The sequence below is a fragment of the Diabrotica undecimpunctata genome, chromosome 6 (genome assembly GCF_040954645.1).
Source record: "Diabrotica undecimpunctata isolate CICGRU chromosome 6, icDiaUnde3, whole genome shotgun sequence".
In the NCBI taxonomy this organism is placed as follows: domain Eukaryota; kingdom Metazoa; phylum Arthropoda; class Insecta; order Coleoptera; family Chrysomelidae; genus Diabrotica; species Diabrotica undecimpunctata.
This window is the reverse complement of record NC_092808.1, coordinates 71,272,837-71,298,433: the sequence shown is the minus strand read 5'-3', so window position 1 is coordinate 71,298,433 and position 25,597 is coordinate 71,272,837.

Below are 25,597 nucleotides of genomic sequence, written 5' to 3'. Positions count from 1 at the left end.
GTTAAGCAAGAAGAAAAGTGCAAGCATTTACATTTTAAGGGTGAAAGGATGTGCGCCCCATTTTTGCTGACGTGCTGACAAGCTTGCGGAGCATACTATTTCTGGTCCTTAGTTTGCCTTTTAGTTTTAAACAAGATTCTGTGATTGACAACGTGGGATATAAACTATCTACAAGGTATTTATAGGAAATTCAGAGTTCAAGGATTTCATCACACTATTGGATGTTCAGTTTTGTGAAAGCGCCTGTGTTGGGAAAATTGAAGGAGCGTTCCTAAGATTTTCGGGGTTTGGCTTAAAATTAAATCGTAGTTCATTTTTATTATATTTAAGGCATCTATTAGATTTTTCTCCACTCCAGCAACAAAAGTTTTTGGTTGTGCAATGTATGGTCTACATGAAAATCCTAGTATCTACTGGTATCTGTTGATCATTTGTGTAAATGTAATACAGTGTAGGTGCCATTACGCTACGCCAAGCGAGACCGTTTGTCTGCGTTCTCCATATTACCATTGAATGATACGAAAAATCTTCTGTTCTGTAGATATACGCGGATAAAACGATGTTTACAGTTTGTCATACAGTTTTTGGAGAAATGTCCTCTAATTTAATGTGTCGTAGGCGGCATTTAGATTGACAAATACCACCCCTGATACCTGATATCTTTCGTACCCGTTGTTGCTTTTTGCAACAACGGGTACGTTATTACGTACGTTATAAGTATTACGAATAAAAATAAATAAGCAAGAAGAATATAAGTGAACCATATTTAAAATAAGTGACAGAAAAAACAATATTATATATACATTTACTTCTAAATTAAAAATAAAATACTCGTATGCCTGATCACGAAAGATACAAAATTTACAAGCGACAAAGTATTTTTTAAAACAACCGAACATATTATATGTAATAATTGTAATAGATATGTTGGCTATAATCAAATTACCATAAAGTCACCGAAATATTTTATCTGAGTAATGATTCACTACTGATTGCTACGTTATGTTATACGATACATTTATAGTTAAAGCGAAATTAGGTGTTATGCCTACTTATTATTTTAGTATCTGTTACAAGTTACATACTAAAGTATTATAGTAAGATATTGAATTCCCTACATTTAAAAATTGAAATATTGAAATTAGACAGTAAAAAATTGTAATTTTAAGATTGATTTACAAACTATTATAATTTAAATTTTACTACTTTATGAAACAAATATTGTACATCATAAAACGTGGCAATCGAAACATCGGAACGTACATTTATATAATAAATTTTTCAGTGTCAATGCATTAAAAAAATACTAATACATAAAAATTGCCTTTTCCAAGCTTATAACAGACACTAACTTAAGTTTAAAAATAATTAAAGCAAGTAATATAAATTACCACCATAAAATATTTAACTACATTAACCAAGTATTTGTGAAATTTCAGAATGAATAAATTGATTGATATTTAAATAAATTTCAAGTTCCAAAACGTACCTGCTATAAAATTTAAAAATCTACGACTAATCAAATTATTGGCAACATCGGAGGAGTTTAGTTGTGTACGGGGAAGAATACATACGGATCCCAAAAGTGTTTTACCCTATTACGGAGTTCATTTAATCCTACGTGTTGGTCGGAGTCTACATAAAGCGCTACCCAGATAATAATATACACGGTGTATATTCTCCTGGAGTTAGTATAATACCGTTTTAGTACGGGGCCCACATTAACCGCTAGATCTATATATATATATATATATATATATATATATATATATATATATATATATATATATATGTTAGTTTTGATATATATATATATATATATATATATATATATATATATATATATATATATATGTATATATATATGTATATATATATATATATATATATATATATATATATGTATATATATATATATATATATATATATATATATATGTATATATATATATATATATATATATATATATATATATATGTATATATATATATTTATATATATATATATGTATATATATATATATATATATATATATATATATATATATGTATATATATATATGTATATATATATATATATATATGTATATATATATGTATATATATATATATATATATATATATATATATATATATATATATATATGTATATATATATATGTATATATATATATATATATATATATATATATATATATATATAGATCTAGCGGTTAATGTGGGCTCCGTACTAAAACGGTATTATACTAACTCCAGGAGAATATACACCGTGTATATTATTATCTGGGTAGCGCTTTATGTAGACTCCGACCATCACGTAGGATTAAATGAACTCCGTAATAGGGTAAAACACTTTTGGGATCCGTATGTATTCTTCCCCGTACACAACTAAACTCCTCCGATGTTGCCAATAATTTGATTAGTCGTAGATTTTTAAATTTTACAGCAGGTACGTTTTGGAACTTGAAATTTATTTAAATATTAATCAATTTAGTCATCCCGAAATTTCACAAATACTTGGTTAATGTAGTTAAATATTTTATGGTGGTAATTTATATTACTTGCTTTAATTATTTTTAAACTTAAGTTAGTGTCTGTTATAAGCTTGGAAAAGGCAATTTTTATGTATTAGTATTTTTTTAATGCATTGACACTGAAAAATTTATTATATAAATGTACGTTCCGATGTTTCGATTGCTACGTTTTATGATGTACAATATTTGTTTCATAAAGTAGTAAAATTTAAATTATAATAATTTGTAAATCAATCTTAAAATTATAATTTTTTACTGTCTAATTTCAATATTTCAATTTTTAAATGTAGGGAATTCAATATCTTACTATAATACTTTAGTATGTAACTTGTAACAGATACTAAAATAATAAGGAGGCATAACACCTAATTTCGCTTTTAACTATAAATGTATCGTATAACGTAACGTAGCAATCAGTAGTGAGTCATTACTCAGATAAAATATTTCGGTGACTTTATGGTAATTTGATTATAGCCAACATATCTATTACAATTATTACATATAATATGTTCGGTTGTTTTAAAAAATACTTTGTCGCTTGTAAATTTTGTATCTTTCGTTATCAGGCATACGAGTATTTTATTTTTAATTTAGAAGTAAATGTACCTATATATAATATTCTTTTTTCTGTCACTTATTTTAAATATGGTTCACTTATATTCTTCTTGCTTATTTATTTTTATTCGTAATACTTATAACGTACGTAATAACGTACCCGTTGTTGCAAAAAGCAACAACGGGTACGAAAGATATCAGGTATCAGGGGTGGTATTTGTCAATCTAAATGCCGCCTACGACACATTAAATTAGAGGACATTTCTCCAAAAACTGTATGACAAACTGTAAACATCGTTTTATCCGCGTATATCTACAGAACAGAAGATTTTTCGTATCATTCAATGGTAATATGGAGAACGCAGACAAACGGTCTCGCTTGGGGTAGCGTAATGGCACCTACACTGTATTACATTTACACAAATGATCAACAGATACCAGTAGATACTAGGATTTTCATGTAGACCATACATTGCACAACCAAAAACTTTTGTTGCTGGAGTGGAAAAAAATCTAGTAGATGCCTTAAATATAATAAAAATGAACTACGATTTAATTTTAAGCCAAACCCCGAAAATCTTAGGAACGCTCCTTCAATTTTCCCAACACAGGCGCTTTCACAAAACTGAACATCCAATAGTGTGATGAAATCCTTGAACTCTGAATTTCCTATAAATACCTTGTATATAGTTTATATCGCACGTTGTCAATCACATAATCTTGTTTAAAACTAAAAGGCAAACTAAGGACCAGAAATAGTATGCTCCGCAAGCTTGTCAGCTAAAAATGGAGCGCACATCCTTTCACCCTTAAAACGTAAATGCTTGCACTTTTCTTCTTGCTTAACTGTCTTTTTCCTTTTATTCCGATATACTCTGTACGAGTACTAGAAACCAATTCGTTAAGGATTTTTGCTTAGTTGAGGAGATATGTTGTGGAATGCAATTTTTAGATTCCCCATGTCTCTAATAACAAACAGTTTTATCAACGTCTGTTTTTCCTTGCAATTCTTAGAAGGCACAGATTAAAGCAAAATACTGAATTTGGTTTCAAAAATTAGTTTACGTTTTTTAACCAAGTTTGACATCTTGGCGTCTATGCATGTGTCTGATCTACCTTAAGCGATTTATTTTCCTAAACAATATATTTATAAGAGCTTTCTTTATTTAGTATGTGTTCTTATTCTATACGGATTTGTAGCAATATGATAATGAGGTTAAAAAAGTTTTCTTATTATTTTTCTTTCAAATATTCGGAGTTCTTCCTTATTTGTTTTAGTCATTGTCCATGATTCGCATTCATGTATTAAAATAGGTCTTAAGTGAATTATGCTCTGTATTGAATTGCTTTCTTCTGTTGATTCGCTTGTATTTGGTTTTTATTTTGTTGATTTGAAGTAAAACATTTTTCGTGCTCTCTTCACTTTGTTGAAGATGTCGTTTGCGGAGAGAGTTTCTTATAAGATCAATATCATTAGCAGATGCTAGGACTGCTTTGTACCTTGAGCCATTAATGAATTGCATTTTAAATAGACGTTATTTCTATTTTAGTAAGCTGTTCATTAAATTTTTGAATATTTGAATCGAGAATCTGTATTTTATTCAAATGTTTTATAACACAGAGTTTCTTGGCGCCTATCTTCATCTCTGTTTTTTTTGTTTAGCGTATCATTATTTTTCTTCCTATGCCGTCCCCATTAACGGAGGTTGGCGACCACATTTCTAAAAGTATCTCTGTCTTTTGCAACGTGGAATAATTCGTCTACAGTCATGTTTGTCCAGTCACGAATATTTCGCAGCCATGACTTCCTCTTTCTACCTATTCCCTTTTTGCCATCGACTCTACCCTGCATGATGGCCTGCAGAAGACTTTATATTCCTTAGTATGTGTTCCAGGTATATCTAAAATTCAAAGGCTTGAAGCTTCCTAACTATTTGCGCTTTTACTGTCCATATTTCTACTCCGTACAATAGTTGAGACCAGACGTAACATTCAACAAACCTCAGTCTCAGCGCAGTATTAAGATTTTTGTCACAGAACAATTGCTTGGATTTTAAGAACGCTGCCCTTGCCATTTAGTCTTAGTCTGAATCTAATTCTTTGTTGATGTAAGCTCCCAGATATTTATTATTAAATTAGGGTATATATTCGGGTAGCTAACTGATGTAAATATAACCCACATAACACTTTTAAATCCAGAAGTCTAATACAAATCCCTAAAATCAGGATATATAAAACAGTGATTAAACCAGTGCTATTGACTGAAAATGTGACGAGAACGCTGACAAAACAATGTAAGTAAAACTTAGGTATTAATTAGATCAGGATTACTAGAAAAGCCATCAGATCTATTTTCCAACTTACAAAGGTCCGAATACTAACCAATACCGAACCGGAACTAATGCCAAGGTCTAACAGATATATAAAGATAGCAACGTCATACAAGAGACTAAATCTCAACGCCAAAGTTACGCTGGCTACATCCAAAGGCTTTCTAATAACTGCATTGCCAAGTTAAACTGGGAGAATGCCCCGAGAGAAAAAATGCCCTTAGGACGTCCACGAATCAACAGGGGAGGTAACATATGGTCAGATTTAGGAATAATGGGACTACCTACCGCCCCATCATATTTATCAACACATGCCTGTACAACCAACTGCTATCCAATCTACAATCAATACTTATCTGTTGGGAACTATCAAATCCATTACATGTAGTCAAACGAAGTAGGCTTAAAAAAAGTTATCTTAGGAAAGGCACTACAGAAATATTGATATATATTTTTAAAACGTTATTTACGTGGCTAAGTTTTCAATAGGAATGAGGAGACAAAAAGCAGAAAATCCAATAGAACCTTGTTGCGTTCTGACTATACTATGACGATAACCTTTACAATATAAACAATACTTGGGGCAACTGTTTGTCTCAATTTTGTCATTCAGAATAATTATGTATGTATTTTTTAATTTGCTAATTTCCATAGATTCTAATTTCCATAGAATCTAAATATATCTTTAGGGCCTTTATTTTAAATATACTTTTTTAGTAATGAAAATACGTAGATAGAACCTGGAATATACATTTAACCTTTAATCTCTGGGATAAATCCATCTCCTAAACAATGGCGCCGATATATTTAGTTAAAATTCTGTGCACTTAATTTAACCGTTTATGTCCTTATCATTCATATATGAGTTGTGACCGATATTACAAACTCATTTACTTTTCACAAAGAGACTCCATATTAACTATACTTATTACTATACAAATCTGATTCGAAATATCGTCTAAAAGTAACAGTGTGTAAAATTATTTTTAATGAAAAGTTAATTAGCCATTTCTTATGGGGTTCAAAAGAAAAGCCTTTACGAAAATTTGAGTACAAATAAGACCACCGTAATCAGTTGTACCCTGGGTAATGAATAATTAATTAATCGGCTAATCAGAATCACCCGGTCAATATGATTTTTGTCAAATCGGTCCTTTTTTATCGTTAGTTCTTCTTCTACTTTTACTTTTATTGTGTTGTTTTGGTATATATTTTCGATTGTTTTGATTATTCAAAGAAATTGACATTAATTTGATAGTTTCCATTTTATTAGTACTGATGGTATATAACTAGCATCTGTTGGTACTATATATCAATTTGGACATGTGGAAGTGAGAGCACTCTCTTGTTAGTAATTTCATTGTAAATTATGACGAAACCAGAAATAACCCATAATATTCTCCCCGTGTGATCTTAGTATTTCCGTTGATTCAATAGTATAGGGTATCCAATATTTTAATCAACGGCATGCCAGAGTTTTATTAGTTTTCATATATATATTTGCAAAATAAAGAAGAAAGTTCAGTACAGGCAGTTAAACAGCTGATCTGTCAATTTAGAAGTAAGAGCAAGTACCAACTTGCTAAATAGCATCTTCTTCTTCTTCTTAGCCTTGTGTCGTTTACGTTTGGACATAGGCCTCTCTTAACTCCTTCCATCGGTCTCTATCCTGAGCAACATATTTCCAATTTGTTCCAGCTATTCTTTTAATATCATCAACCCATCTCATCTGTGGTCTTCCTCTTGGTCGTTTACTTTCGTAAGGTCTCCAATGTTGTATTGTAGTATTCCAACGTTGGTCTTTTTGTCTAGCAGTCTGACTCCGCGAAGCTCCATTTAAGTTTGGCAATTTAAATCCAGAAGTGTAATTCGAATCTCTAAAATCAGGATATTTTATATAAAATAGTGATCAAACCAGTGCTAATGTGTGGATACGTGACGAGAACGTATTAATTAGACCAGGATTGCTGGAAAAGCCAGCAGATGTATTTTCCGACTTACAAGGTCAAACACATATATAAAGATAGCAACGTCGTACAAGAAACTAAATCTCAATGCTAAAGTTGCGCTGGCTTTATCCAAAGACTCTATAATTACTGCATTGCCAAGTTAAATTGGGAGGATGCCCCAAGAGAAAAAATGCCCTTAGGACTTCCACAAATGAAGGGGGAGGTAACATACGGTTAGATTTAGGAATAACGGGACTATCTATCGACCCATCATATTTATCAACACCTGCTATCCTTCCTACAATCAATACTTATCTGTTGTGGACTATCAAATCAATTGCATGTAATCAAACGAACTAGGCTTAAATAATTATCCTAGGAAAGGCACTTCAGAAATATTGACATAACTTTTATAAACGGAATTTAGTGGCTTTATTTTCAATAGGAATGAGGAGAAAAAAAAAAACAAGAAAAGGCAATAGAATCTTGTTGCGTTCGGACTATACGATGACGATGATCTTTATATAAGGTATAGGGATAAAGAGAGAATAATGTTTATGTTCAATTTAGAACTCGCTAATTTTCACCCTTTTGAATTGGGTATGTATATGTATTACCATAGAAATTAAAAGCAAGAATACTATAATTATGAAACGAAAAGAGTACGAAATGAAAAGATTATATAAATCCCTTATATTTACACAGACTGCTTTACAAAAGGTGAACGAATGAGCATAAAAACACAGCTGTTTTAAAAACTTAATATTATTAGACGAATTTAGGATCAATTTCACTCAAAATATGATATGTTAAAATATGATACGACAGGAAAAAAGGCAATGACTTTTACAGCTGATAGCTTATGAATATTGTCTCGTACTGTTATATAGCAGTTTGTTGTCACATTTTAACCTGTTTATTTTCTTATTATCCATATATGTGTTGTAAACCGATATTACAAGCTCATTTCACAAAGAGACTATATATTAAGTACAGTTATTACTAAACAAATCTGACTCGAAATATCGTCTTAAAGTAACAGTATGTAAAATTTAAATTTTTATTGAAAAGTAAAAGATTAGTCATTTTATGAAGTTCATCGTGGAAGCCTTCACGAAATTTGAAGTAACAATAAGACCACCGCAATCGAGCGTACTCTGGGTAATGAATAATTGTTAAATCGGTTAATTCTTCAATCACCCGTTCAATATGATTTTTATCAATTCGGTCCTTTTTAGGACCAACTATTCTAATTATGTCTATAAATATTAAGGACATATCTACAGATAAAGACACTCTACTTTACTTAAGCTTATGAGACATATGTGCTTAACACAAATGTGACGTATTTCTACTGCAGGAAGCAAATAGAGGGCTAAACCTAGGGTATTTGGTATTAAGCTGATCGCTGAAAATAACGAAATAAACATAATAAATGCCGGCAAAGAAAAACATAAAATGAGAGAGGACAAACAAGTCAGCTGAGGAAACCTTTTAACGATGTTGAATTTAGATCCACTATCCACGTATATTATGAACAATATTACGGCTCCTGACTGAGGATCTAAGCACAAAACTAATTATAAAATTTGGACAAAAAAATACAACAATGGCTAATATACAAAGTGTGTAGACAAGCAAAGCAAAGACAAAGTTGTGGCCTTGCTTAAACCTGACAAAAACCCCAACGACCACAAAAGCTATCGGCCAATATATCTATTTATTTTTTCAGCTATACAAAATACTTCTGCATATGATCCTTAATATAAACCGATATTAGAAGAAAAACTTCAATTGAAAGATAAAAGTGGCTATATATGACAGGATAAATCATGTTCGTTACACATACTAAATCTTGCCCAACACAGCAAAGACGCATATGAAAAATATCAGACATGAGGAGTGGTATTTGTCAATCTAAATTCTGCTTACGACACCTTAAATTAAAGCACATTTCTCCAAAATCTATGTGATATCCCCTTAGGTAATAAACTTACTTGTATTATCCGCGTATGCCTACACAACAGAAGATTTTCCGTATCACTCAATGATAAGAATAGAAGATGAAGATGGAAAACGTAGAAGAATGGTCTCCTTTGGGGTACCGTAATGGCACCTACACTGTATAATATTTACACAACCCATACCAGTAAATACTAGGACTTTTATTTTGTAGACGATACATCTATTGTTGCACAACCAAAAAATTTTGTTGCTGAAGTGGAGAAAAATCTAAATATCATATCTTAAACACAATAAAAATAGATTATAAATTAATTTTAAGCCAAACCCTGGAAAAAAACAGGCGGGCTCCTTCAATGTCCCTAACAGAGACGCTTTCACAAATTTGAACATATACCTGAACCAATAGTGTCATGAAATCCTTAAACACACTTTGTAATTCACAGAACTTTGTTTAAAACTAAATGGAAAACTAGAACCAGAAAAATAATATTCTTCGCGAACTTGTCAGCTAAAAATGGGAAGCACATCCTTCCACTCTTAAAACGTAGACGCTTGAACTCTATGCTTCTGCTGCCGAATATACCTTGCTTGTATGGGTGATATCAATACATACTTAACACGTAGATTTAGCTATAAATTAGTCAGCCAAATTCAGCGGATATTAAGACTCACATCCATACATAAGCTCTACAATATCGTAGTTATCAATCCACATAATATCCGAAGATAAGTAGCTAGAGAACAAAAGAAACAAAGTCTAGATTCGTAACATCCACTCCACGAATAACAACCCATTTTATGACTAGAATCGAGGAATAACTAGCTAGACCAACACATCTGCAAGACATACAAAAAAAAATAAGCTGCTTCTCGCCATCTGAACTCTCGAAAGGAACTTCCTTATGGTAGTTATCTTCCTTAAATCTGCAATGAGGACTCTTGCCTTCAAACACCGGTTAACCTGTGTGAATCTGGGGTGATACAAGATTCATTACACTTTCTTAGTTGACTTTGCCATTCCAATCGCTCTTTTCTGAAGGGACAAGGTTTATTTATTTGAACTAAACATGCAAAGTACAGTCAGTAAGCTATTACTTATATTGATCATTGCAAATTTGACACTAACTACACTTATATTGACTACATATTACCCCTAAATAGGAGATAAAACATTCAGTATGTAATATGGGTGTAAGTATGTAATATGGGTGAAGTGGTATAATTGTTGTTAGATAAATTAAGCATTCTTCTTTTTTTTTGTGCACTACTATCTGTAGTACACAGATAAAACAAGAAATAAAATAATAAAAAATCTGTATAAAAGATATCATAAAACAATGAATAAAATAAAAGAAGTTCTTATCTATCGAATTCTTAAATAAAACGTATGAAGACATACTCACGTTAACAAAATACATTAGGAAATTTCCGCATGTGAAAAAAATCCAATTTGGTAACAAAATCCTTTTGTATCTATAAAGCTATTTTTAGAAAAGCACGTACCTACCAAAAACAGGTAGTTAATAGTATTCATATCTGTTACACAATGTAATGCGTTTGAATGATAACAAAAATAAGGAGTCCATATAAACCGTTCAGACTATACGCGAGAAGTATACAGCTTAATGGCAGAGTTGCCAAACTATCAGAGCTTACTTAAACCGATATACCTATGGTTCCAATATACAATGAAAAAGATCTGAACGACCCCTATAAGATATACACGTGAACTAAGCAATATACATTCATGATACAGGGGTACTTAAGGACTCCACAAAATTTTTAAAAATTATGAAACTATACATGTTGACGAATCGACAGAGCCAATATTATGGAATGGTCAAGTGAGCTCCGTATATCGGTGTCGACTTGACCACGGAGCTCACCTGAACCTGAATTTTAACATGGGCGGAGTCCACTTTATGCCGTAGATATATATATATATATATATATATATATATATATATGTATATATATATATGTATATATATATATGTATATATATATGTATATATATATGTATATATATATATATATATATATATGTATATATATATATATATATATACATATATATATATATATATATATATATATATATATATATATATATATATATATATATATATATATATATATATATGTATATATATATATGTATATATATATATATATATATATATATATATATATGTATATATATATGTATATATATATATATATATATATATATATGTATATATATATATATATATATATATATATATATATATATATATATATATTGTGACGATTAGGGTTTATAGAAAATAATTTATAAGTTATATACTACATAATATTAGATATAAAAAAGTATTTGATTATTTTAAATCAGTTATATACTAGAGAATTTTATAAAAATATATTTATGTGAGGGCATTTTAAGAAATTAGCATATAATAATTGTAAAAAGTTGTATTTTAGTAATTATAATGTGGTAGATACATTTAAGTGAGCCATGTGACTAGGCGACCAACTATACATATGTGAGTGACAGATACTTACTCTGAAGTGACGTTTAAGAATTTTTACGAATATAAGTGGGGTTATATTGTTTGAAATGTGTATTTTATTAAATTAGAGTGTTAGTTACTAATTTGAATGTTTATTCTGATCTGAAAAGCCTAAATGTCAACAAAATTATCAATGGAACATTAACGAATTCTCCAGAGTGCAGAGTGTGACCATTGTTTACAGTCGAACATTCTGGAATAATGATTATGGCGGTGGATCGAACAGATATTTTTTTCGAGAACATCTATATAGAAGTTAATAGAACGAATGGAACATGATCTCTTACCAGATGGTTCTGGAATATCCAAAAGGATATAAATACCCGTGATTTGGAGTCATGAAAGTTTTTAGTCAGAAGTCAAGCAGTTTATTATGAAAATTAGTAGATTAGTTAGTGAAGTCAATTATTCACAGTTTTAGTAAGTCAGTCAAGCAGTTTAATAAGAAATATGAAAGTTAGTTGGAGATAGTCCAATTGTTTAATATAGTGAGTTAAATGAAGATTAAAAATTATGCATATAATTTAATGCACATTTATAATTATACACAAATAATTATTGAAGATAAAAAAAGGTATATTGGAAGAAATTAAATTATATTATGGTTGGAGATTAGTATAAATCAACTTATAATAATTGGATATTGGTATATTGAAAAGAAGAATAAATATAAATGCTGTTTGCTGGTTTGGTTGGTGGTGTATAAATGCTGGTGAAGAAAACTATATCTTAAATTGGTAGAAGCTGATAATTGGAAAAAGTAATTTCACAAAAAACAAGTATAACTGAAGTACGAAGACATTCAGTGGTGATTAGAATCTATATAGTAGAAAACAGTTCAATTAGGCATTCAGTGAAAGAAAGGTACAAAATTTTGTTAATATAATTTAGTTAGTGTCATAACAATTTTAATTTTGAAGATAGTTTGTTTCAATTTTACATTGTCTATAGAATTTAATTAGTTTTATAAGAATATCAATTTAAAGATAGTTTATTTTAAATTTACATTGGCTAGGTTAGATATATATGTGTGTTTCATAATAGTTATAATAAAGATAATTTAAAAAAGTACTTACAGACTAATTCTTTGAGAACCGCGATAAAAACCCTATATATATATTATTAAAAATACTCATTGCTCATCATTCAAACAAAAAAACACATCATAACAATATATATATATATATATATATATATATATATATATATATATATATATATATATATATATATATATATATATTCCAGTATCAATCCCGCTGCTCTCACTAATTCCGCCACAGCATAAAGGAAAAAAATACAGACTGAGACTCCCAAACCAGGTGCTGAGGATAAAAACCAATAATTGAAGCCCCACGAAGGAAGACGTTTTTTTAAGAGAGAGGAAGACGATTTTTTGTTTAAGAAGACGATATTTATATTTTTTTAGGGCGGACATTTTATTATTTCGATGTATTGTAAATTTTTTTTTAGGGTAACCAAGTACCTGGCAAGGAATAAAAATAAAAAAATTTTGTTCCAAAATCTTTTTTTTCCCAGGAAGAGGGGGTGTAACGATGAGTCAAAGCCATCACCGTTAAACCAGCGTGCGCGCGAACCAACCCATGAAGTAGGAGTGTATCGACAGTAGAAAGGGCAAAACTAATTACACAGCTCCGCTATATAAACCGCAACATTTCCTCATAGAGACAGAATCGACAGGTGTTGACTGAAGGTTCTCTTCTTCCCTACCCTGGCTTGTGGACGTGTTGAGTTCACAAGTTGTTCCGTCTCCCATACCGCCGTTATCCGAAGAGCGTGTTGAGCTCTTCACTACCCGTACTCTGAAGCAGTCGTGTTGAGACTGTCGAGGAGTGTCCTATTAACCCGAATCACTTAAGGGACGTGTTGAGTTCCTTTCCTTCCTTTGTACCTATCGTCCGCTGTTATTAAATCGATACAACGTTACCGTAAAATTTCAGATACACACTCGCTTGCCGATAAGACTAGTTCCATATGACAAGGTCAAGCTTAATTTGAATAAATAGGCCAGGTACTGAGAAGACTAAACCAAATTGTAAATATGTACATAAGATTTTTGTCAATTTAATTTAAGGAAGACAATAAAGTTTTATTTTTATTTTGAACTCTGTCTCTGACTGTCTAAAAGCTACCCGGATAGTGACTCCCACGAGAGGACATCACAGAGTTTATGGTTTTTTGGAATTATCTCAATTATTTATGTATTTAAATTTGGTATTTCTCTACATAGAAAACTTTTTATGCTCTACAACTTTTATTTAAATTATTTTTCTTTAGAATGTATACAAAACGTTTTATAAGCAAAATTTTTTATTTTGCCTTTTAAGATTGTTTAAGAAAACAAAGCAAAATCAACTGTACGTCTTTACGAATTTTTCGTCGGCTACCCCTCATACTATTTAGAATTTAAATTTCTGTAAGATTTTTTAAAACTATTTAGCGAGGTTCCGTTAACTACTTTCTTATGGCATGGTCAAAGTCAAATATTATTTTTTTATGTGATTATGCCACAATTATTGGTCGATATTGAGATGAAAATTACATTTTTAATTAACTAATATTTAACGATACGATTTCCAATATTTAACCTTGTTTATTGTACAAATTATGTAAAAATGTGTATACACATTTTGTACAAAAAACGTTTTTTGAGAACAATTTCCTGAATTGAAATCAAAATGTTAAACATTAAATAATTAAAAATGTGATTCTCATCCCAATCACAACCAATATTTTTGACCTAATCCCATAAAAATCTAATATTTATCTTAAACTATTACACTGTTAGCTTCGATTAAACAGCTTGGAAATTGAAATATGTAAAATATTCCTCTACACAACTCTGTGGGAAAAAATATCTAAATTGAATAAATATAACAACTGAACGTTGATATAAAAAAACTAGTTGGTTGACCCCAGCCGGTCGACAGGTAGTTTCAATGTCTTCATTTGAACTTGACCCAAAACCGATCGATATTTTTATGTTTTCAAATATTATTTAAGTATTAACACTGGCAACATCTATTGGCTTTAAAATGATACCAAATACAGTAATTTTACCTTCCAATGTTAAAATGATGGTTTGATGTAAAAAGTTAAATTTATAAAAAAATCGGATTATTGAAAAACCGACAACGGTGCCAAGCCTACAAAGGTGCACTAAACGAACATACACGACTTATAAATAGAAAATGATAGCATTTCTTGGTGATGCTAAATGACTGCAACGTAAAAAGAGCTTAAAACGATAGTGGGATGTATATATATATATATATATATATATATATATATATATATATATATATATATATATATATATATATATATACAGTAGACTCCCTCTATAACGAGAACTGAAATGACAGACTAATTACCTCGTTATAAGCCGATCTCGTTATATCAGACAATCATAATACTGTGCATACATATTAATCTGTAGTTTTCTAAACTATTAACTTCCTATAGTGAAGCCATTCGGAGCAATATAAGATGCTAATAAATATTGTTTGAATGGCGTTTTTGAAAAAAAGTTATTTACTTTTATTGTCAATGAAATATATTAAAACATAAAAGAGTTGTTTACTTTTATTATCAATGATATACGTTAAAACAAAAAAGCTGTACTTATATTTTTTTCCAACTACATAATGTATAAATCGTATTTTCAAGGATAACATAAACTATTGCTTCTGCAATTTTAAGAACTCTGTTATTTTTAACTGCTTTAAATGGTCCAGTATCATTCTATTAATTGATGTACATCAATTAATAGTGTACCGACATGTAAGTAATGTTTATTTATTGGTTTATTTATAATTCATTACAGTTTAATAGACTATGTTACCAATTTGTGGGTCTTACCTTGTCTGCTTAAACATTTTATTCATTTATAAAACCACAGACATGTAATATTGGCATAATTGCTGTAATTTATATAATTTATATCACCTACCTATGTTTTTATCTTTGTTTTTATCTTTATTAGACAACACCCTAATATGGGATTATTATTTTCAGCATTTTAACTTTGTATCGTGACCTGAAGATGCTTTGCATATTATAGAAAGCGAAACCGGTCGTCCGATTAGTTAAATTAAATTGATTGTGAGTAAGTCTAACTTATTATTTCTTTTACCTTTTGAAATGGACTCACACAAGCAACACATTCATGATATATATATATATATATATATATATATATATATATATATATATATATATATATATATATATATATCTATATATATATATATACATCTAGCGGTTAATGTAAGCTCCGTTCTAAAACGGTATTATACTAACTCCAGTAGAATATACACCGTGTATATTATTATCTAGGTAGCGCTTTATGTAGACTCCGACCAACATGTAGCATTAAGTGGACTCCACAATAGGATAAATCATTTTTGGGATCCGTATTTACCATATATATAGATATATATATATATATATATATATATATATATATATATATATATATATATATATATATATATATATATATATATATATATACATCTAGCGGTTAATGTAAGCTCCGTTCTAAAACGGTATTATACTAACTCCAGTAGAATATACACCGTGTATATTATTATCTAGGTAGCGCTTTATGTAGACTCCGACCAACATGTAGCATTAAGTGGACTCCACAATAGGATAAATCATTTTTGGGATCCGTATTTACCATGTTGCTTACATTTCTAAACTCCTGAGATGTTGCCAATAATTGTATTAGTAGTAGATTTTCAAATTTTACAGCAGGTACATTTTAATACTTAAAATTTATTTAAATATCCATCAATTTAGTCATGAAGGAATTTCAGGATTATTTGGCTAATGTAGTTAAATATAAATTGTTAACCGACACATAACTTTATTTTACTTTTTAGTTTTAATAAACAAGGCGGTAATTTATATTACTTATTTTATATATTTTTAAACATAAGAAAGTGTCTATTATAAACTTGGAAAAGTTAAGTTTCCATTTTTATTAATTAGTATTTTTTATTAAAAGGCATTGTCACTAAAACATTTAGTTCATAAATGTACGTAGATCGGATAGAGTAATCGTGTAACAGTTTATGAAATTAGAGGCCCCTTCGGTAGGATTATAATGTTTGTTACCCTATTAATTAAAGAAAACTCAAACAACAGGGAGATCTTTATAATTTTTGGATTACTGCAGTTTATGACATGCAATATTTGTTTCATAGCGTAGTTGAATTTAAACTACAATAATTTATAAATCAATCTTTAATAACATACTTTTTTACTGTCTAATTTCAATAGATATGTCGATTTTTATTTAAAATATTTAATGCATTAAAGTCGTGTAGATATTTTCACTAAACATTTAATTTTAAAACTGTTATAATAAGTCCAAGAAAAGTATAAAGTCTAGGGAATTCAATATCCCACTATGGATTTGTTTTATAGACTATTGTAAAGCGTTTCACAGAGTCAAATGGATACACTTATGACTGATACTAAAAGAACTAGGGGTACAACAACACCTAATTTTGCTTATAACTGAACTGTACGAACACACTACTAGACCATTTGAACTAACATTAAAAGAAGATTGAAAATCAAAACGAAATATAAGTATCTGGGAAAAATTTCTCAAACGATATTAATATTAAAAGGGACTTTAAAGAGCATCTGACAAAGCATGCTAAACCTTAAGGCGACTAAACCACACAAAATGGTTATTTGAGAAAAGTTATAGCTCGTTCCAGAAAGAATTGTAATATAACATTAATGTAGATTAAGAAGAAACGCTGAAGAAAAAAACGGTAGCGGTTAGCCTAAATAAAGAAAGGCAAAAAGAAGATGTAATTTGATGTTTTGAAAAATCTGATCCGAAAACTGTATGAAAAACATTTCATAGTATAGACATCGAGCGCGGCGATGCTTCTGCCGTCTGGCGGCCTATATCGACTTTTACTACCATTTGACTATTTGTGTACGATTTTGTGTATGGTTAAGTGGCACACCACAAAAGTGTTTTTATTTTCTCTTTTGTTTAACAATTAAAATGTACTGCTATACTTCTAGATGTTCCAATACAATAAAGGATAATAAACATAAAGCACAGGGTACAAAATTTTATTATTTTCTATGCGCTAGTTATTATAAACACATAACCTATACTACAATTAAAAACTATGACCACTATGAAAAAAATACGGTAGACTATGACTACATTTGTGCTTTAGCACTATAGTAAGAACAAGATAAAAATCTAAATTTCTACATAATTATATTAACAAGAAATTAATAAAACTTTTGTTCGTTATTAGTAATTTCGTTATTTTAGAATATATTATGAAAAATATCAGATGATAGGAATACAAAAATAAAAAACAACTTACCTTTTCAAAACAATAATCAATCACTTCATTTTATCACGAAAAATTTAAAAATTGCAATGTAATTGAACCCATTTTGTGAGCTATAGTTACATTGATACTTATGTGGCAATTAGCTGTAAAGTCATTAGTCTTTCTCACCGTATCGTATTTTCTTGATATTTTTTGTAGGCAAGCGGTTTAGTTTGTGTAATATAATATTCCCAATTCGTCTCATAATATTTAGTTTTCAAAACAGGTGTTACGCTAATTCGGTCACATTTTTTAAATAACTTTGCAGTACATTTGAAAATAAGTCGACAGTTTTCCTTGAAGTCTTTACTTGTATATTAATCCTTGTTAAATTAATTAGTTTATTAGGTAAGCCTAGTTCTGCCATGGTATTTCATAGTTTTATTCTTATGATTATATCAGTGCTTGTTTAAAATCTATAAATTACTAGTTTAATGTTTTTTTTTTTGTATTCCCAACATTTCTCATTAACTGCCTAATAGTTAATAGTGAATAATTGATCAACGATTTATTAGTTTTTCTAATTCCACACTAATAGTCTCCTATTTGATAGTTCACCTATTCACTCAATCGTTCCAGGTGTATCAGAAAAAATACTGTATATCCTAATAATTAATAGATATATAGCTTATATATAGCTTATATCGCTATAGTTTGTGCAGTACATTTTATTACCCCTTTTGTGTATGGTATGCTTTTCAGCAAGTTGGTACTTGCTCTTACTTCTAAATTGACAGATCAGCTGTTTAACTGCCTGTACTGAACTTTCTTCTTCATTTTGCAAATATATATAAACATTAATAAAACTCTGACATACCGTTCATTAAAATATGGATACCCTATACTATTCAATCAACGGAAATACTAAGATCACACGGGGAGAATATTCTGGGTTATTTCTGGTTTCGTCACAATTTACAATGAAATTACTAACAAGAGAGTGCTCTTACTTTCAAATTGATATATAGAACCAACAGATGCTAGTCATATACCATCAGTACTAATAAAATGGAAACTATCAAATTAATGTCCATTTCATTAAATCAAACGTACTAACCTTAAAAATGGTCATTTAAGGAAACCCGACTCAAAAATATTGACAATAAATTAAAAATAGTTTAAGCGTTATAAAAGTAACAGAGCAGCAAAGCTCACAGCATGAGAATAGTGCCTTGTACTTTTACATAGCAATTTGTTCTCACAATTTTATAGTTTTTCGAAAAATGAACTCCGATTAAAAGATTAAAACGTCAAATAAAATGTAAAAACGTAAATGTAAATTTTTAAATATAAAATCTTCAATTTAGAAATTGAACATTCTTAATAAATGTATAATCTAATATTTAAGCCTGTTTATGTTTTACAGACTTGGAAAACACTGAACAGACAAATATTTATTCTTTTATATACTAAGTTCTAAAAAAAGTGTACTCAAAACGAATAAATATTATCTACCAAGTGTTTTATTTCAGTTTCATATGAAAGCACTAGATCTTAGATATTATAAATTTCGTCATAGGTGCTAATTTGAAACGAAAACCAAATGATAGAGCATATAGTGAAATATAAATATCTTAGCCCTCTATTGCCCGACTTTTTTTGTAAACTTAAGAGAAAATGTTTTAATTTGTATATGTGCTCAAATATCCATCCATTTACAACTAATATTTTTTTTAGATTTTTTAAATTTTGTTTGGGGAGAGTTTTGGGAGTATTGCCCTCAGGCAACTGTGGACAGCAAAAACTAACGAATTAAGTTATATACTTATTTATTATACCAATCAAAAAAACAAATATTTGTAGTTGTAAAAGATAAAGCAACTTTACATTTATCGCACATTACTTTAGAAGTATTACAGCATCCTGGTTTTTTGCATCTTCCCTTTTTTTGAAAATACGGGCCAGTCGAAGGTTTGGTCAAGCCTAACTTCCTTCGGTGGTACAATAGCAGTAGGTACTCTCTTCCGTTTTTTTACAATTTCGTTCTCAATTTCACTGAGCCTGGGACGTCCTTTGTTTTTGATCTGGTCAGTTCTTGCTAACAGTACGCTACATAAGTGGGACTTAAACTGTAACAAAGGCAACTGATTTTTCTTTCAAAGTAATTGCAATCACGACGATACAACAACCAGCTGTAAACAACAGCTAAATCCAGAAGGTGAAAAAATATTTTTAGATAACACTTTTTATATTTTATGTCTGTTCGGTAAAGAGCAATTAGTGAATCCATAAGATCGACACCTCTCATAAATTTATTATAAAATTGAACTGAATTTGGACAACATACAATAATTCTTGATTTTTGTTTCTTATCCCACCTCTTGACTAACGAAGTAGGCTCAGAACCAACAAATGTACTAAGCAAATGAACCAGTTTATTATCGTACCACTTTAACGCTGGTAGTCTTATGCCATCTACTGTAGCGTGCTTTTCTTCTACAATACCTCTACCCTGTTTCTTCATATTCTTGTCATCAGAAAAATGGCAATTAGGCAGTCTGTTTGGACGAACAGTTCCCAAACATTGCAGTCCACGTTTTTCCATTTCAATCTGCAACTGAATGCTATTAAACCAGTTGTCAAAATATACTTTATAGTATTTGTTTGGTTCGACTATCTCACACAATCTTATTACTACATTACCGCTGGTGTCTACATTAGGTAAATGAAGAGAATGTTCAACAGTTCCTGTATATAATTCCCAGTTATAAACAATACCATTGCTATCACGCAAAACAAATGCCTTGTATCCCCATTCTTTGGGTTTATTCTTCATATATTGTTTTAAAGAATGTGCCCCTTTGAATGGTATCATTTGTTCATCAATACACAATTTTTCACTCATTGGAATACTCTGAAAATTTTGAAATGGACCGTTGATAAATGGTCTAATTTTGTATAACTTATCATTATTGTTGAGCATATTTTCGTTATTATTGAAATGAATTTTAGTTTCTATTTCTTCCCAGCGATTCCTAGATATAGTGTCAACTATTTGAGCTGGTCTAAATTTGCTTCGTACAAATCGTCTTCATTTTCCATTTTATTTGATCCTGGATCGATTGATATCTGAGTACCTATGGAAAATTCATTATCACTCTCTTATTATCACTGTCAAAGTCAGAGTCTTTGGATTCCTCGGATATTTACTTCTTTTCCCGTAGAACGTTTTTGTATCCATCCTAAAAAAATAATTTAAAATAATATGGTCCAGTGTGGATTCAAAGGAATATACCTGTTTTTATCACAGTACTGAAACAACACAATAAAATAAACAAATTTTAACGGTAATCAATATATAAATGCTGATATAATGCCTCGGTATATATTTTTATATAAATTGTACACAATTTATAACAATAAATCACTATCGAAAATACAAACTAATAAGGCAGCCATGTCCATTTGACATACTGTTAAACATTTCCATATAGGTTTCGTCATAGGTTCATAGAGTGTATTAAAATGTATAACCATATGTTGCCTGAAATTAACAGAGGGCATCTTAGAGTCGGAAATTGTTTTAAAAAAGTTTTCTGCATCAAAAACTCCTTTGTTGCCTTGAGTACACACGGGCCTATAGAGGGTTAAAATAGCTGTATCGTGCGAGGATAAGGTTATTGATGAGGAAAAAAAGACCTATCACTGAGGAAGTGAGATAGTAATTGGCAAACGCAAAAAGCACTTTAATTACATTAAATGAAATATGCATTACAATCTATCATGATACACATATCTTGATACACATGAAACAAGACAATTAATAAACACGTTAAGAGAATCTTATAAAATAATAACCAAAATTTAACTTTTAATACACAGAAGAAATACTGATATACAGAAGATACACAAATTAGAAAACGATATCCACTTATTGTACGCAAGAGAGATACCTCTAGGAAAAATCAAAACGATCGAGAATATATACCAAAACAACACAACCAAAGTAAAAGTAGAAGAATAACTAACCGACCCTATTGAAGCTAACAATGGGATGAGACAGGAATATTCCCTGAGTCCCCTATTATTCAACCTGATTATGGATGAAATAATAAAAAAGTAAGAACTAAAAAAGGATACCAAATGGAAGGAAAACAAATAATATATAATATAATAATAATCTGCTGTGCAGACGAAGCAATACTATTCTTTCAAAGTGAAGATGATTTACAACGTACGCTGCTCCAATTTCATATAACCGCCAGAAAATTTAACATTTTAATTTCCCCAAAAGGGACAAAATGCATGGTTACAACCGCAAATTTACTAAGATGTTAATTGGAGCTAAAAGGTCAGATAAGAGAACAAGGGTTGGAGCTTAAATATCTAGGCATCACATTATCTAGCTAGGAAAAGCTCGAAACTGAAGTGAAAGATCCAGTGAATAGAGCAAACAGAGCCACAGGCTGCCTAAATGAAACATTATGAAGAAATAAAAATATCGGGAAAGAAACGAAAGGCAGAATTTACAAAACAGTCATCAGACCAATAATGACATACGCGGCAGAAACAAGACCTGATACAGAGAGAACAAAAATCATGTGAAACAGCAGAGATGAAAACACTTAGAAAAATTGATGGTAAGACACTATGGGACAGAGCTAGAAGTACAGATATACGACGTAGATGCAAGGTGAAGAACATCAAGAACTGGTTAAGAAATAGAAGAGTAGAACGGAACGATCATATAAGCCGAATGACAACAAATAAAACAATAAAGACGGCAAGAGACGGTTAACCCATAGAAAGACGATAAGTAGGAAGACCACGAAAACGATGGAAAGGCAACTTACTGGAAGCACAATGAAAAACAGACAGAGTTATGTCTATATAAAAAGAAAAAGAAGAAGAAGAAGAAGATATACAGGATAAACATTAAAATAGCTGCAAGAAAGATAAAATAAATCAGTCATATTAATGTAGAACAGCAGAGGACAGAGTGTTTAGAGAAAATAATGAATGTCATATTAATGTAGAATAGCAGAGGACAGAGTATTTATCATAGCTTTGGACAAGTGCCCAATTGAAAAAAGAACACAGGTTGTTCAAAAAACATGGAACTCTAGAAAGAAAACAGAATAGATTTAAAAAAATAAAAGCATAAACATGTCTTTTCCTACTTTTTTAATATTGAAGATACGTAAATAGAACATTGAATTAAAATGTAAACTTTGATATCTGTGATAAACCCATCACCTGAACAGTGGCGCCGATGTATGTAGTTAAAATTATTTACACTTATTTTAATTGTATATTTTTTTATTATCTATATATGAGTTGCGAGTGTTGCGACCGATATTACAAACTTATTTATTTTCCACAAAGAGGCTCTTTAGAACCTAAAATTATTACTATACAAATCTGATTCGACATATCGTCAAAAAGTAATACACGGCATGTAAAATTTAAATTTTTAATAAAAAGATTACGCATTACTTATGGGGTTTAAAGAACGAGCCTTTAGAAAGATTGGAGTACTAATAAGACCACCGCAATCGGTCATACCCCGGGTAATGATTAATTAATTAATCGGCTAATTCGTCAGTCACCCCTTTAATATGATTTTGTCAAATTGGTCCTTTTTAGGACCAACTATTATAATAACATATGTCCATAACTGTTAAGGGTATATCTAAAAATTAAGAAACTTTACTTTACTTAAATTTATCAGACATATGAGTTAACACGAATCTGACTAATTTCTAGTACAGGAAACACATATAGGGACTAACCTAGGGTATTTGGTATACAGCTGATCGCTGAAAACCACATTATAGATATAGACATACTATTTCTATCGGAAAGTAAGAAAGGACAAAACCAGTCAACTGAGAGAACCTTTTAACGATGTGGAGCTTGGATCCACCATCTACATATTTAATGAAAAATAACACAACTACCGACCTTGAGGATCTGAGCACAAAGCTTATTACGAAATCTGGACCAAAAACACTACAATGACTTATCTAGATGATGAACAACTGTATTCAAATTAGGAGATACCCAAAGTATAGAGACAAGCCAAAGTTGTTACTTTGCTTAAGCCTGGCAAACACTCCAACGACCACAAAAACTATCGGCTAATATCTTTATTTTGTCAGCTATTCAAAATACTTTTGCACAATATCGTTAATATGATATCACCGATATTAGAAGAAAACCTTAAATTAAAAGACAAAAGTGGCTGTAGACAGGGAAGATCACGTACATCACAAATACTAAATCAAAGACGGGTACGAAAAATATCGGGTATCAGGGGTGGTATTTTTCAATCTAAATGCCGCTTACGACACCTTAAATTACAGAATATTTCTCCAAAAACTATATGATATCCCCTTAGATAACAAACTCACTTATATTGTCTGCGTATGCCTACACAATAGAATATTTTTTGTATCACTCAATGATAAGAATAGCAGATGAAGAACGGTCTCGCTTGGGGTAGCATAAAGGCACCTACACTGTATAACATTTACACAAACGAACGATCCATACCGGTAGATACCAGAACTTCTATTATATAGACGATACACCTATTATTACACAATAAAAATAAACTATGAATCAATTTTCAGCCAAATCCCTGAAAAACTCGTGTGTGCTCCTTTAATCTCCCTAACGTAGACGCTTTCACAAAACTGAACATCCAATAATGTCATGAAATTGTTGAACGTAGACTTCCTATAAATTCCTTGAAAATAATTTGTATCGCACGGGGTCAGTCACAGATCATTGTTTAAAACTATACCTAAGGTAAATTGAGGACCAGAAATAATATTTTTCGCATGCTTGTCAGCTAAAAATGAGGTGCACGTCCTTCCGCCCTTAAAACATAGATGCTTGCACTATATGCATCTGCTGCCGAATATACCTTGTTAGACAAATTCTTTCTTTTTGTGCACACTACTACCCATTTTAACACAAAAATATCTATTGTAGCTCTTAACCATATTTATTTTGAGATAACCTTTTATCGAGATATCATATATAGTACACAAATAAGACCAGAAATAAAATAATAAAAAAGCTTTATACAAGATATCGCAGAAGATTGGATGAAATAAAAGTAGTTTTTATTAATCGGATGCTTACATAAAACGTACAAAAACATACTCACGTAAACAAAATATATTACGAAATTTCTGTAATTAAAAAAAACATCGAGTTCGGCATTTAACTAATAAAATTATATTAAATAAAAAAACAACATTTTTAAAAATGCAGAAAAAATAAAATTTCCTATGCAAGCGAACATTCCATTAAATAATAAGCCCAAATCCTTTTGTATCTATATACCTGTTTTTAAAG